At 33.7% G+C, this 16,465-nt stretch overlaps 1 protein-coding gene across 3 annotated transcripts in view; it reads right to left on the bottom strand.

Moving 5' to 3' along the window:
* The window catches only part of LOC140443730 (protein tweety-like), a 213,560-nt gene extending 197,348 nt beyond the window's left edge, over positions 1 to 16,212 (bottom strand). For 2 of the 3 annotated variants that reach the window (XM_072535119.1, XM_072535121.1), the window contains exon 1: positions 16,138 to 16,212. The gene's annotated coding sequence lies outside the window, so the exon portion shown is untranslated. The remainder of the gene's footprint in view (positions 1 to 16,137) is intronic. The other variant, XM_072535120.1, reaches the window with a different exon arrangement.
* Between the last annotated feature and the right edge of the window lie 253 nt (positions 16,213 to 16,465).

Here is a 16,465-nt window from a genome sequence, read left to right as displayed (position 1 = left end):
GAAGAAAACAAATGAAAAGCTTGATAAATATTATGGAAGTAGCTCCTTCAGACTACACTGTCGAATTTTGGTTCCGTGAATTTCGAACATCTACATTGGAAGAACCACGTACTGGACGGTCCTCCGATGCAATTACAACGAAAAATGTGAAAAAAGTTCATGAAATGGTTAAAGAGCGCACTAGTCATATTTTGAAGGAAGTTTTGAATATGAAAAAATTATCCTGCTGATGGGTGCCGCGTTTGCTGACCATTGCCTAAAGAGATGATCGTGTGACCACTTCTCAGCAGTATTTGGACCTTATGAAGCGCAATCCGTCGACCTTTTAGCGTCGATTGGTAACCCTTGATGAAACCTAGATCTACTAATACACACCAGAGAATATAAATAACGCACGGCAGAGGTCTGAAGCCGACAAAAGTGCTCCGAAGCGGCCAGGAGACTCAATGGGTCGGAAAGTTTATGCCCACTATATTCGGGATTACAAAGGCATAATTTTAATTGACTATCTTAAAAAAGATAAAACTATCAACAGCCAATATTATTGGACAAATTAAAGCAGGAACTCAGTGAGAAACAGCCCCATATACACAAGAAAAAAGTGTTATCGACTTAAAAGAGCTTTATGACAATGACAATAATTCATAAGTTAGGCTTCGAACGGCTTTCTCGTCCAGCTTATTCTTCTCATTTGTGATCCGCCGGTTATTACGTGTTCCCAAATCTGAAGATATGGCTCGTAAATAAAAAATTTAGCTCGAACGAAGACACAGTTCTAATAGTTTGCAGAGCTTCCAGAATAGTATTATTTGGACGACATAAAGAAATTGAAAAATCGCTGAAATCGTTGTATTGAGCTAAAAGGAGACTAGGTCGAATAAAATAAGAGTTTTTTGGAAAACATGTTTTTTATTTCAAAGCAGACAACTTATCAGACCACAGAATATCTCTGTAGATTTAGTTAGGTCGACTTCTCAACAATAGTTTGTGTTAATAAATAATTAGCAATAAATTTATGTCGATAGAAAGTTGTCATATTTTTTAATTTGATGCATACGTTCGATGTTTTCAGGTCTATTACCAAAAATAACATAAATATTAAATATAAAAAACAGTTTGAGTATTATTACACCTATAAAACTTTTGGACTTTGAAGTTTGTTAATTACTAAGACAGCTTGTAAATTATAATGAAGGCATTTTATTCCAGTGAATATGAATTCCATAAAACAGTGAGCATCACTACCGCGGAAAGCAACTATTCAGCTTATATCAAGCAAACAGAAAATTAATACTTATTAAAATACAACGAATTTTTCTTCTTGCGTTCAGTCCAAAGAGTATTCACGCTACGTTTTGTTGTTTCAATGAACAGTAAATTACAACTATAAAATAATAACATGCGTAAGAAACTATCTTTTTAAAATAATTATAATAAGTGATTAATTTTTAAAAAATTTTAAACAAAATGTAATGAAAATGCAGCATGTAAACAAACCCAAACCATATTATTAAATATCAAAATAATCATAAAATACATAAACATCAACACCGGAACTTTAGACTCTATGACATATTGCAAGAAATTTTAGAAAAATTTCAAATTCTAGCATTTTTTTATGGCTTTAGCACTTAGCTATTTCGCCAGATACATGTATAGGTAAATCTATTTTTATCTATAGTGTCCTATGATATTTCGTATGTCGCTATACGTTCATTAATAATAAAGATACTGTGTAGTGTCCTTTTAGTAGTTACCTTGTTTGTTTTTTCTACCTAAATATATTCGTTATGTGTGCCCCTTTCATTTGGTTTGTCGCATGTTAGGATTCGTCCAATCAATGGCTTTATAAATTCTTTACTTCATCTCGGTGTCAATGTGTCTGTTTCGGCATATAGTGTTATTAAGGCATCCTATCAGTCTATTTGCTTTTTGTACTTGATCTCTCAGTTCTTTGTCCAGGTCTCCATAGCTAGACAGTGTAATTTCCAGGTATTTTATTTCCATTACTTGTTCATACTGAACAATGAAGAAGTTGAAGAGTTTTACGAACAATTAGACGAAATCATAAAAAACCTAAGGAAACATAACCATGGTACTTAATGGGGATTTTAACTCCAAAGTAGGAAAAGGCGAAGTCAGTGAAGTAGTTGGCAGGTATGGGTTGGGAACAAGAAATGAGCGAGGTGATTGACTAATACAGTTTTGCTAGGAGAAAAACTTAATTATCACTAATACTTGGTTTAAGTTACCATTAAGAAGATTGTACACTTGGCGGTCACCATAGGACAGGACTGGGTACATCGTTAGAAATCAGATAGACTTTATAACAATTAACAAACGATTCCGTAACGCAATAATATCAGCCAAAACATATCCTGGAGCTGATATAAACTCATGATCATAATTCTCTTGTAGCCCAATTACGAGTCAGACTAAAAACCTTAATCCCGAAACAGAATGACAAAAGATTAGATATGGATCAACTTAGAAATCCCGAGATAAAAGTCAAGCTTACAAATAGCATTATTAATAGTAATGTTGCTTTAACAACCAATACTGATGATATTGAAAGAGACTGGATCAACTTAAGGGGCGCTATATGCAACGGCGCGAAAGAAGTCATTGGTGACTACGAGCGGAAGAAGAAGAACGAATGGATGACAGATGAAATATTACACCTTATGGACAGAAGGAGGGAAAATAAAAATAATCCCGAACAATATAAAGAACTGGATAGAACTGTCAGCGGAAAGATAAAAGAATCCAAAGAGAAATGGTTACAAGAAAAATGTCAAGAGATAGAAGAGCTAGAACGAAGACAAGATAGTTTTAATATGCATAAAAAAACAGGTGTGGCAGTCCAGTGGGACTGCCGGTAGAAGTTATACTTCTATACACGCGTTCGTCGTTACAAATTTATATGGGAGTCAATCTGCACAATCATTACATATGTAATGCTATAGGTAAGAGAGAGCAGAAAGAGAAAAATAATTAGGTATACAGGTATATGGTGCATCGTTTGCTGTATATAAACATTTGACCTGTAATAGGAGTATAGTAAGTAAATAAAGGATTGAATCAATATTTTGATGCAAATATATATTTTTATTTTCATATATGTATAAAAGGAAAATTTTTTACACGTACTCTGCAGTAAAATTCATTGTTTATTTTGTTAATAATATAAAAATACAATACAATACACTGCAACATAATTCAATATAATAATACAATACAAATTAAAATGCAATATTCATAAGTATTTAAAAATGACAATATACATAACTTACTTACGCACACGGTTCGTAGACGTACTACGGTTGCCTCTTCCGACTGGGGTGGGGATGCTTGAGTTACGTCACCAGAGTACACAAGAATATAAAAGCCATTTATTATCACAGTTTGTTCGTGGTAATTATCTTTCAGTTTATTATTTGCTTTATTATTTATAGTTTCTTAAATATCTCAGTTTACTTTATATTTTTGTATTTGAAATTTTGGCGTTGTTTTCTATAAAAACTTATTTTGAATTATCGAAGAAACGTTATTTATTGTAGTTGTACATCGTACCTATTGTCTTCGTATCTTTTTATAAGGTAGGTTAAAACTTTAAAATTTCATTGTGTATTAACGTAATAATAATGTTGATGAAATTTTAGAATGCCAGGCACAGGTTGTAGTGTGAAGGAAAGATATTAAAAAAATGGAAAAAATAGTTATGTAATTCGGTAATTCATTCAATAGTTAATCCAGTATTGATGGAAATTCAGTATACGCGACAAATTTTTAGTGTAAAATGGAGATTGAAGTCCTAGATTTAGTTAACAACCGGTTCTGATTAATTTTAAGTAGCAAACTGCCTACATATCAACAGTTTTCCATATTTAGGTATTATAATCCACTAGACATCTTTATTTTTTAACTATCTTTACTATTTTCCACACATCAAAGACATAAAAACGACGAATAACAATGTTCATTGGTTAGTCGGAAGAGGCAACCGTAGTAAGTCCACGAACCGTGACTTACGCATATGTTTAATTTACCATGATAACAATATTAATAAAAAAAATATTGTTTGGTGATACAACTGTCAATTTTTCTGACATTGACTTGAGGCTTGTTACTCCCGTGCAAATTTCCGATTCACTCCCGTGCAAATTTCCAAAGTCAAACGCGCGTATAGAAGTATAATTTCAAAAACCAACAACTCGGATTATGTTGTAAATTTTCATTTTATTTTAAAATTTAGCATTTTTGCGTATATTACATATATTTAATAAAATGAACGTGGGGTTTTTAAATATTTCAAAAATAAAAAAGTAAATTCGTATTGGGATTCGAACTCACATACACCAGCGTATGAACCAAACACGTAAAACATTTGCCAATTAGACATGACACAAACGTATTTCAAAATTGCCAGTTCTCAGTCATACAGTGATCTATTGAGATTATTATTTTGAAATACAAAAGACTAAAATAATTATGAACATTTAATAAATAATACAAAACATATCACATAAATAATAATATTAATAAATATTATATTATATATATACATATATATAATATTATATATATATATATATATATATATATATATATATATGTATATATAATACACTCCGCGTCATAGAAAACGGGCCACCCCAAGTATTTAAAATATTTTCGAAATTATTATTTATTGCTACAAAATTAAGCATTTATTTTTTTGTATATTGAATTAATATTATTTTATGTTTAATGTGTCTTGGGTTATTTAAGTTAAATGGGTTGTTGCGAAAGCAAACCGACCATGTAACTGGATTAAGGATATTCATAGAACCTATAAAACAAAACAATTTTGAAAAAAAGTTGTTTACAACTTGATCAATTTTCGAGAAAGCGATTGTTTTGAGAAATGTATGATATTGTAAAGGGTTCTAATGAGTTTTAAACGCATCTCAGATTACAGTAGCCGACTTAGTGTGAAGTAGTCTTGAGTTAATAACGATGGAATTACTGGGAAGTGGATTAAGTCAAAGCAACTTGCAAGACAATTGAATGTTAGTCGTTCGACTGCACAAAGGACCCAGCAACGATTTATTGTGACAGGATCTCACCAACGACGACCTGGTACAGGTCCAAAAAGGAAAACAACCGCTAGGGAAGATCGCGTCATCATTCTTGCTGCATTACGGAATCAGACCCAAACCGCTAGAATACTTCAAGCCCATTTACAGCAAGCTCAAGGACCAGCAATCAGCCTTTCTACTATTCGGCGAAGATAAGGGAGCAAGGTTTGACAGCTTGCAGTCCAGCAACAGGGCCCTTACTTTCCCCAGCTCACAAAAGACGAAGACTCGATTTTGCCTGTGAGCACATCAATTGGACAGCAGACGATTGGAAAAAAGTATTGTTTACGGATGAGTGTAGAATGTCTATTTATGGTAAAGATGGACGCAGTAAGGTGTACAGACGGGCTGGAGAACGTTTCGCTGGTTGTACTTGGCACCACGGGTTGCTTTTGGTGGTAGTTCAGTAATGTTTTGACAAACTCATAGAACTATTACATCTTACAGGACTTGACACTAAGGACATCCAGATTATAAAAAATCTATATTGGAATCAAACAGCCCACATGAAGAATGGACATATGGTGAGTGAAAACGTAACCATTTCGAGAGGGGTTAGACAGGGCTGTATTCTTTTGCCACTGCTTTTCAACCTGTACACGGAACAAATATTTCTAGAGGCACTGGAAGAGTACAACGAGGGTATCAAGATTAATGGCGTACCAATAAGTAATTTTCGATATGCAGATGATACTGTTGTACTGGCCGATAACATCGAAGATTTACAGATGATGCTAAATAGAGTAAATACAACTGGCAACCAATTCGGATTGAAGATCAATAGAAAGAAAACTAAATTTATGGTGATCAGTAAAAGGAACATTCAACATATCGACAGTTATAACCAATATCTGGGATATACAGTAAATGATAAGTGGTACCCAGACGTAGAGATTAAGATCCGAATTGAAATAGCAAGATCCAAATTCATCAAAATGAGAAAGCTCTTAGGCAACCGCCACCTAAGCGTTAACCTCCGATGGCGCGCCACGAAATGCTACGTACTCTCTACGCTACTTTGCGGAGTTGAAGGGTGGACGTTAACAGCAGTAACTATAAAGAAGTTAGCGGCTCTAGAAATGTGGCATACTGAGAATACCTTGGACGGACAGAGTGACCAACACAGAGGTATTAAGACGAATGGGTAAAGAGGTGGAATTGTTAACAACTATTAAAAGGAGGAAAACGTCATACCTGGACCATGTGTTCCGTAATGATAAGTACAGTCTACTACAGCTTATCGTGGAAGGCAAGATTGAAGGTAGAAGAGGTTTGGGCAGAAAGAAGAAATCCTGGCTGAGAAACTTGAGAGAATGGTTTCAAATACCAGAAGCTGCAAACATAATACATGCGGCACAAAACAGAGAAACTTATCGTTTGATGGTCGCCAACCTTCGGTAGAAGACGGCACATAAAGAAGAAGTGCAATACTGAGGCCATTAATTTCTATTTTACATCTGGTTGGTTCTGTGCTGACTACTACTGTTTTAGTTTTCTGAGATGAGATTGTCATATTAAATTCTTTTGCTCTTATGTTAAATCTGTGGACCAGTCTTTGCAGTCTATCTTCATCTTGGGCTATTAATATTGCGTCGTCTGCGTAACAGAGTATTTTTATTTCTTTGTTTCCCATTCTGTATCCGCTTCCTTTGTTAACGCGTTTAATGATTTCATCCTTGATTAAATTGAAGAGCATGGGGCTCAATGAATCCCCTTGTCTTATTCTGCTGCCTATTTCTATAGGTTCTGTAAGTTGTCCATCTATTCTGACTTCCATTTTGTTGTTTTGGTAGATGTTTTCGATAGTTCTTATAATATTTAGGTGAACTTTTCTATCATAAAGAAGATGGATTACATCATTGAGTCTTACTCTGTCAAACTCTGAGTTTATTTGCGGCAAAATACAAAAACTGCATACGAAAGCTGAACTGTTTACCTTTAAAGCGCATCTTGATTTTTGTTGATAGGTCACTTGAATCAAAAGATATCAAACTTTTACCGTCGAGCTAATACAAATTTTATTGAACATTGATTTCGCGCGCGTAGCTGACATGCAAATCGACGGTCGCTTCAAGCGTTGTTTCTACGAGAACGGTCCATTCTACACAAAAAATGCTTATAAACATTTTTATTTAAAATTATCTCAGCTATATCTTTTATCTGAAACATTTTTTCTACGATGTACAGATTCTTGGTAAATATATTTTTTGCAATTTTGCCCCCTGCAAGGGGAGTTTTAGGGGAAAGCCCGGGGGTAAAAGTGGTAAACTTTTTGCATCTTTTTTGGTGTCCCAAAATTAATATGCTCGTCAAAATGCAGCTTGTTCGTATGATTTTTAGAGGTTCAGTGGCATTTTCGTCTCTGACGACTGGAGTAAATCTACTTTCAACAGAAGTATGTGCTAAAAGTTGTTAATGTAAAAAGATTTCTAGTAACAGATTTCTCTTTATTATGGTTATATTTAGTGCCATTAAATCAGTTTTAATCTCATAAAGCTTCGGTAAATAGATCAGCTTTGTCTTTTGACAAATATAACACAGCCATTATTTGCTTATAGCGTTGCGGAATGAATAGTGTTTGAACTGAATTTAATTTTTTGGTTGTGTGTAATAAACTATAGTATCTATTCAAATTTTTAATTTTTTAATTTTCAAATGCGAGTTCTGTTCAAGGGCGACCATACTATTCGCCCTAAATATTTTGGGGTGTAGGAAATTTCGACACTAAGCAGGTAGCGACTAAAATTTAATGGCATTTTTCGACACCAGCCCCAATTCCCGTTTTTATCTTACAGGTATATTCGACACCAAATAAATATAGCTGCGACATAAATAAAATACCATAATTAATTAATTTATTTATTTTAATAAAAGTAATGTGCATTTTATTTCTTTATAACTGTAATAATATCTAAATATAATACAACTAGTACCTAATTTTTGTACATTTTACCGTTAATATACTTGTATACAATGATTTATTTGCTATTATAGGAATGATAAGATACAGCTTTTATAAAATCTAACCTACGTATTTGTTGGGATCGTAGTTTATCCATCATTTTCTCCAAAAATGCCAATTTAGCCTTAACAGTAGTATCTTTGATTTTTGCTGGTATATGTAAACTATTTATTTTGAAATAAGTGTCTACTTGAAATTCTTTTAACTTTTCAATAAAAATAAAAATAGAAGGATGTGTTGAATAAAAAGAAGAATTAAATCTCGAATGAAAGGATTCACAGGCATTTGTGGTCCTCGCAATAGACGGATTCTGATTAGACCATATGTGTGGTGGAAATAGAGCGCTATCGAAAATGTAATTTTCCAGTAAATAATTTGCATATATATCAAGTGTTGCGTTTATAGGTTTATATGACATTAAATCATAAAGAAAGCATTCTTCAACTTCTGCTGGATTTAAATAAGTTAAACCAAACGTATGCCTTAACCATTTTCCAATTTCTGAATTTGTATCCTTATATTCTTATACCAAACCCAAAGATTGAATTTTTTTAAACCAGTTTTGGTTTAAGAGAAAACGGCCTATTGTAAACACTTTTGCGGAACACTTAGTGTTTCTTTGGATGCAGCGCCAAAATATCTCGCCGCTTTTTAACACTTTCTGTTTCGAGAACGAATGATGCTCCACCACTAATAAATCTCGACCACGGGAACTTTTTATCAAACTCATTTTTTAAATATCCGTATACGTGCACAAGTCAACGTCAAACAAGAAATAAATTACAACTGAAATAATTTAGTCACAAGTACACAACTGCCACGCCCCCCGCCGTGACAATAAATATTGGGAAAACCCGCTTGTCCTGCTTGGGTGCAAATGTCCATCGCCGCTAATTACCTACCTACCTGCTTTACGCCGCGGTGTCGAAATTTGCTATAATAAAATTTGACCCTTCGATTACCCCAGGTACAAAGACAATTTGGTGTCGAAAGTTCGCCCTAAATATTTTGTAATAAATCAGTCAATCATTTGTTTTTTTGCATAATAATACAACGCGGTGCAGTAAGTACGTATCCTCATACCCCGATTGCACCACTATCGCAAGAGAAATTTACTATCGTCACAGTATATTGCTTCATACTGTGCTATCGTGTAGTATATTCTCGTAGATAACTAATGTCAAAATTTTGGCGGAATTAGTTTGTTTTGACCGCGCATGGAAGCAGACGTGTCAGCGAATTTTAGAAAAATTGAAAAAGATCAATATCGGTCGGTGATTCGATTCTTATTTTTGGAAGGGAAATCACGCAGTGAAATCGGAGAGATTGGATGCTATGTACGGTAACTCTTCTTCTTCGATGATGACCGTCAAAAATTGGTTTAACGAGTTTAAATGTGGCTTTTTGATAAGTTATACAGAGGTGCCCCGAAAATGGCTACCACGGAGGATAACGTGAAAAAAATCCACGAGATAGTAGGCATCCCAAAAGACTGCGTCTTAGCGAGTCGGCGTACTCCAGTTTAAACTTAATCCGAAGGAGTTCTGCGATGTTTCGTGACCGTCGACAAAACGTGGATCGATTAAAACCCACAAGAGATCAAGAAACAGTCGAAACAGTGGACTTCACCCGGCGAACGTGCTCCGAAATAGGCAAAGGTTCTATCAGTCGCAAAGGCGATGGCCACTGTTTTCTGGGATTCACAAGCTGCGATCTAAATCGACTATCTGGAAAAGGGCAAAACGGTCACAGTGGTCACGGTCACGGTCGAATTTCAGAAAAAAGAGCCCCATTGGGCGAAGAAAAAGTGTTCTTCTACTACGACAACGCACCGGTTCACACATCCGCCGTCGCCACGATCAAATTGGACTAGGAATTGCTGCCCCAACCACGGTATTCCCCAGGTGCTACTACTTTTTGTTTCCAAACTTGCAAAAGTCACTCGCCGGGCAGTTTGAGTCGAATCGAGCTAAAAGGAGACTATGTTGAGAAATAAATGGTCACTTTTCCAAAAATTTTATTTTTCTTTTGTAGGTTAAGTATTGAAGTGTGTCAGCACTCGATCGCCATATTTTAAATTTTTAGAGATTAATAATTTAGTAAATTTGATATAATTTAGGTAATCTATTCTTCAACTAAACTTACGACATAAAATATTGCATATTATATCTATGGTTGCCGTAAATCAAATAAACCGGGTTAATTTTTCTATGCACACCAGATACAATTTCACTGAACAGCACTGGTCCCGCTTAAAACATGGCTGATTCCGTCTGCGCAAACGAGATGCGCGTACTTATTTTTACAAGCAGAGTGGGCATTCTGATTGTTATTCATTCTGTGGTAATAGTATATCGAACTTTGATGCGTCTCCGAAAAACAGACAATTCACGGATTTTCGGCAATCATAGGCGATGATCGGCATGTATAGCTGAGTATGCCCTCTACACAATCGTGCTCGTGCTTGCTTGTCTGTAATCGCCGATTATGAAGAGGGGCCATTAGGTTTCGAGCCGCAAAACCTTAGCGCCAAAAGCAAATGAAAGCGTTTTTGATACATGTAGGTAATTACAATAAAGTGGGAAGTCACAATGAATGAATTAGCAACATTCTAAAAATTTAGTTTAGTTCATCAGAAAAGTGGAATAACTAAATGAGCAGACTTAAGTATGCACAGTGAGGCTAAAACGCCAAAAATCGAATAAAAATGTTTTTTCCTACGAGGTTGGTCTTTTTAGTTTTGCATATAGCCGCTTAGAGGGCGCCACCAATAAAACCTTCAACACAAATGTAACCTCAATCTTTTGTTAACATAAATCGGCAATTTCATCGCTACAAGTCGTGTAAATATAGTGAATTTTTAAAATTAGCAAGTCAGTAGAAAAATGGATCTTGACCGAGAACATTTTCGAGCAATAATTTTTTACAATTTTCCGAGAGGATTATCCCATTAGCCATGTCTCGCTGAAATGGTTTTTGTGTTTTAGAATGAACCATTACACCAGTCAACTATTTCCCGTTGGTATTGCGAATTTCAACGTGGTCGCTCCAGTCTCAGCGACGAATACAGGTCAGGTCCAACCAAAACAGCAGTCACACAACAAAACATGGATGCGATTCGTCAGCTAATTAAGGATGACCGCCGTGTGACATACCGGGAGATAGAGGCATCTTTGAGCATTTTAAAGACCTCGATCAAAAAGATCCAACATGAAGACTGGGTGTTACGAAGTTGAATCCCTCATTTGCTCACAAAGGAGAGCAAAAAGCGGTTCGCGTCAATTGGTGTCGAAAAACATTGCAAATGTTCAACAAAGGAAGCTCAAAAAACTTTTATAGTATTGTTAGTGGCATTGATGAATTGATGATTAGTAAATTTGTATAGGCCTACCTTTTTAGGTAACCAAAACTGGAGTTTTAGTACAAAATTAACGGTAGCCTTTAGATGGTGAAGAATCAAATAGTCTATCATTTTTTTTTATTAAGGACTGGCATATTAATTTCTTTCGTGTCCAACGATAGTAATACGAGGAAGAAAATGAATAATCCAATATTCCCAAACCGGTTTTGATCAGCCCCGAAAACCTAGGATATTCAAGGTTTTTTTTTCAAAATACTACAAAAAAATTGAATCTTATTTAGTCTTTGAAATAAATATTAATTAGTCATCAAGGGTCTGAATGAAGATCCTGAAAGGGAATTAGCTGTGTAAACCTGCGAACTTTGGATCTCAAGCACAAACAACTAGAGAAAACTCACTAATTCCATGCCAAACAAACGAGACAGGGGAGATCATAACCCTTTAGTACTTTACTCTGTACTGATATTGGGGACTAAGATGTACCGTTATTAATTAATAATCATTATTAACTTATTGTCGATAAATAATTACATACTTATAGCGTAAAATTAATTACATAAAGTGTAACATTCAGAAAGTACATGAGATTTACTGTTTTCAAAACATAATGTGTAAAAACGTTATTAGGTATATATCATGTCCTGTGATGCTATTTATAAAATGACCAAGCCACAGCAGAAAATTACATAAAATAATTATTTACGGTTCTATCATATCGTGAAGATCTGTCAGTTAATCTTCTTTCTTCTTCTTAAAGTTCCATCTCCTATCAGAGGTTGGATATCATAACAGCTATGGTCACTTTGTTGGCTGCTGCTCTGAAAAGTTGTAGTGAATTACAGTTAAACCATTCTCTAAGGTTCTTCAGCCAGGAGATGCGTCTTCTTCCTATGCTTCTTCTTCCTTGGATCTTTCCTTGCATAATAATTCTCAGCAGCTCATATTTTTGTCCTCTGGTTATGTGACCCAAATACTCTAGTTTTCTTCTTTTTATGCTGTTCATAATTTCTAACTCCTTATTTAGACGTCGTAGTACCTCAGCATTGGTAATCCTTTGAACCCACTGAATTTTTAATATTCTTCTGTAACACCACATTTCGAACGCTTCTATTTTTCTTATGTGTTGTTTCTTCAATGTCCAAGCTTCCATTCCGTATAGTAAGATAGAAAATATGTAACATCTTAGAGCCCTCAATCTGAGATGCAACTGAAGGTCTCTGTTGGCAAGCATTGTCTTCATTTTGACAAATGCTTGCCTTGCAGTTTCAATTCGGACTTTGATTTCTCTGCTTTGGTCATTTTTGTCATCAACCCAGGTTCCCAGATATTTGTATGTCTCTACTTTTTCTATTTGGGTTTGCTCTATCATTAATCTTTCATTTCCATGTTGCGTTTTTGAGACAATCATAAATTTAGTTTTTCTCTTATTTATTTTTAGTCTGTATCTAATGCAATAATCGTTAATTCTATTTACCAATTCTTGTAGCGATTCCAGGGTGTCTGCCATTATAACGGTGTCATCAGCGAATCTTATGTTATTTACTATTCTTCCGTTTACAGAGATTCCATCACCCAGATTCCATCACCCGGATTCCATGACCCAGATCCGCTATCGCTTCCTGGAATATGGCTTCACTGTACATGTTAAACAGTAATGGTGACAGAACACAGCCCTGTCTTACTCCTCTCTTTATATCTATATTTTCGGACTTTTGTTCTTCTATCTTTATATTGGCCTTTTGATTCCAATACAGATTGATAATGATTCGTAAGTCTCGTCTGTCTATATCTTTGTTTCTCAGTACTTCTATTAGTTTTTCATGTCGGACCCTGTTGAATGCCTTCTCGAAGTTTCTCGAAGTATTCTCTGAAACAGGAATAAATATCTAGGTTCATATCTAAGCATCTTTGAGAGAGGACATTAAAAGCAAACAATGCCTCTCTCGTTCCCAGTCCCTTGCAGAACCCAAACTGAGTATCATCCATATCATCTTCTAGTTTTCTATATAATCTTCCATGAATCACCTTTAGAAATATTTTGAGGGTATGGCTTATTAGTGATATTGTCCTATAGTCTGAACAATCTTTGGCATATACTGTTTTTGGTATTGCTACAAAGGTGGACACCAACCACTCCTGTGGGATTTTTCCAGTTTTATATACTTCATTAAATAGGTCCAGAAGTACAGGTAGAGTTTCATCGTCTAGACATTTCAGTAGTTCCGCAGGTATTTCGTCTGGACCTACAGTTTTTCCATTTTTTGCGTTTCGTATTGCTTGTTCGATTTCCTCTATTATGATCTCTGGCCCCGTTTCGCTGTCGATTTCTTCCGGTTCTTGTCGATTAGCCTAGTTCAGTTAATCTAAATTAACTAAAAATGCTGCCACCAATCGCATTGGACCTCCAGGCTGATGGTAAACAGTTAATTTCTAATGTTGAGGGAGCATCAGTTGAAATTAATGAAACTGCAATAGGACTTTTCATAAAAAAAAATAGCATCAGTCATTTTGTCTGAACAGACATTTTGTAATCAAACAGGTTAGGTGAGTAATATAAATAATATAGATAATTTATATAAAAAATACTAAAGAAAGTCTAGTTATTAAAAACATAATGTGCCACAAATAGCAAATAAATTTTTTTAATCAATTATTATTATACCTGTATGAAAAGAAACAATGAAGCAGTGTTGTTATGGAATATGTAAGAGTGATACACACCCTAAATCCTTTAAAGACAATACATTATTATTTTATAAATTTTCTCAAGGTTTTATTTCTTTATAAGCAATTTTATTTCTTTATTAAATGAAAAATCTTGATTTAATAAATATTTCTTTTTAATATATATTATATTATGTCATTGTCAAATCTTTCTGCATGAAAACCACAGCAGCTGATGAAAATTCGTATGGATATATTTTAGTTTTTATATAGCTTTTGTTTTATTAAAATAAAATAAAAAAAATTCATATAAATTCTTACATTTTAAATAAATACCTACTGTGTTATGATTCGAAATTCTTATAGTTTTTACTTTCTTTCACCTGTCTACCACAAACTTAACAAAACAGACTGCTACAAAATATTCCATACCATACATTTTAACTCTAGACTCTGAAGGCCAATTACTTAGAAGATAACATTGGGAACTCAGAATCAAATTTCACATCTTCATGGCACACTTATAATTCTATAAAATGTAGGTATAGGTCTGATTCTAGGTCGTCATCAATTTCCAACCTGCATTCATCAGCCGAAATGCTGAAGCACCCAACCTGGCACACGCCCAACCTAAAGTGCCAAAGCCTAGGGGATCTGAAGCCCCCAAGTGCCGGACAAAGTGAATTGAAATTCTTTGGCCTGCTTCTATATGCTCGAATGACATTGAGTACTTAAACTTTGATTAGTGAAGATATATTTATTTGAAGTGTAATAATAGATTTTTGATTTTACAAACGACTCAGATATAACTAATTTCTGAGTCTTGTCACATGGATAACTTTTGATCAGCATGACCCCTTTGCAAAGTTTGAGCCAATTTAATTGTAACCACTTTTACACAAGACAAGTGCTGGGGTATATATATATATATATATATATATATATATATATATATATATATATATATATATATATATATATATATATATATATATATATATATATATATTACTCTTGTTGTTATCATCTCTCTCATCTGTTTAAATTGAACAATATGGCAGTATACTTTATGTCAGTTAGTGTGTAATTAATGGTGGATGAATAATTTAAGTTCAAAATTTCCCATTTATCTGTTTTTTCTTAAATAATTGACAGATCTTCTTTCCATGATACTGAGTAATTATTTATGCCTTGATAGAAACAAATTAAAATAGTATCTTTCCTTTGATTAATATTTTATTTTATTATCCAATAATTGAAATTATTTACCTATGATAGAGTTTCTGTAAAACTGACTTCTAGTAGAAAAGGAATATAGTATTAAAGAATATAGAGGGATAGTATTACACTTATCAACTTATCTCATACTTAATTCATTTTAACATTTAGGTAGGTATTCAGAAATATATTTTAATATTTTCACAGTACTAAAATTTTGAAGTAGGTATTTGAAAAATGTGTAAGTAAAATTTATTGAATTTTGTATAAATATATTTCGTACAAATGCAAATTTGTCTTTAAAAATCAGTCACCAACTAGGCGTGTAAATATATTAATCATTTAACATGTTAATTCTAGATTCTAAAATATTCTACATTCATGTATATTAATTGTCAGTTTAAAATAAATACCAATTAGTCATGGAAGATTAAAAACGCATCCCCGTTCAAAAGCTAATCAATCTTTATTCTTAGAATACATAAATATGTAAAAACATGAATAAGCTACAGTCTACAGTCCAGCAGTAAGGGTCACAATAAAATGAAAGAAAATAATATTAAAATAAATCATGAAAATTACACAGTTCATAAAAACATAAATTTTGTGTAAATATGCAATAAACATGATATGTTTCCATCACATCTACAAAGAAAAACATTCACAGAAGTCCTAAACCAAAACGTCAATATTCCATTTGTTTTTATAATATGAATATTAAGGTTTTTCTATTCGTACGTGTAGACCATGAATTGAGCAATGTTGGTATAAGTTTTCAGTCAAATATTAAACAGTATTTGATTGTTTTTTACCTTTCAAAATAATTGTTAATCCAAATAACTGGAGCAAATACACCCACCCACAAACGTATCTCAAACAAAACTGAGGAAGTTTTACTTTCCATTGTAGAGATGGCGCAAATAGTAGATTTACATTCTGTGATTCTGACTAAGATCCCGTCAACTGACATATTATTTCGGGAAGCTTACAATATTTGTTTTTAATTTAAATAAAATAAATAAACTTGAAATAAAACTAAATTTAGAAAAATTAACTTGAATTTTTGTTCTAATTATATTTTTAAGTTGAATTAATAATGCATGTATCGAGGTTAATTTAGGCACAGAATAAATAACAATC

This window comes from Diabrotica undecimpunctata, chromosome 6, assembly GCF_040954645.1.
Source record: "Diabrotica undecimpunctata isolate CICGRU chromosome 6, icDiaUnde3, whole genome shotgun sequence".
Classification (NCBI taxonomy): Eukaryota; Metazoa; Arthropoda; class Insecta; order Coleoptera; family Chrysomelidae; genus Diabrotica; species Diabrotica undecimpunctata.
The sequence above is the reverse complement of the archived record's forward strand: the minus strand, read 5'-3'. Positions and strand labels throughout refer to the sequence as shown.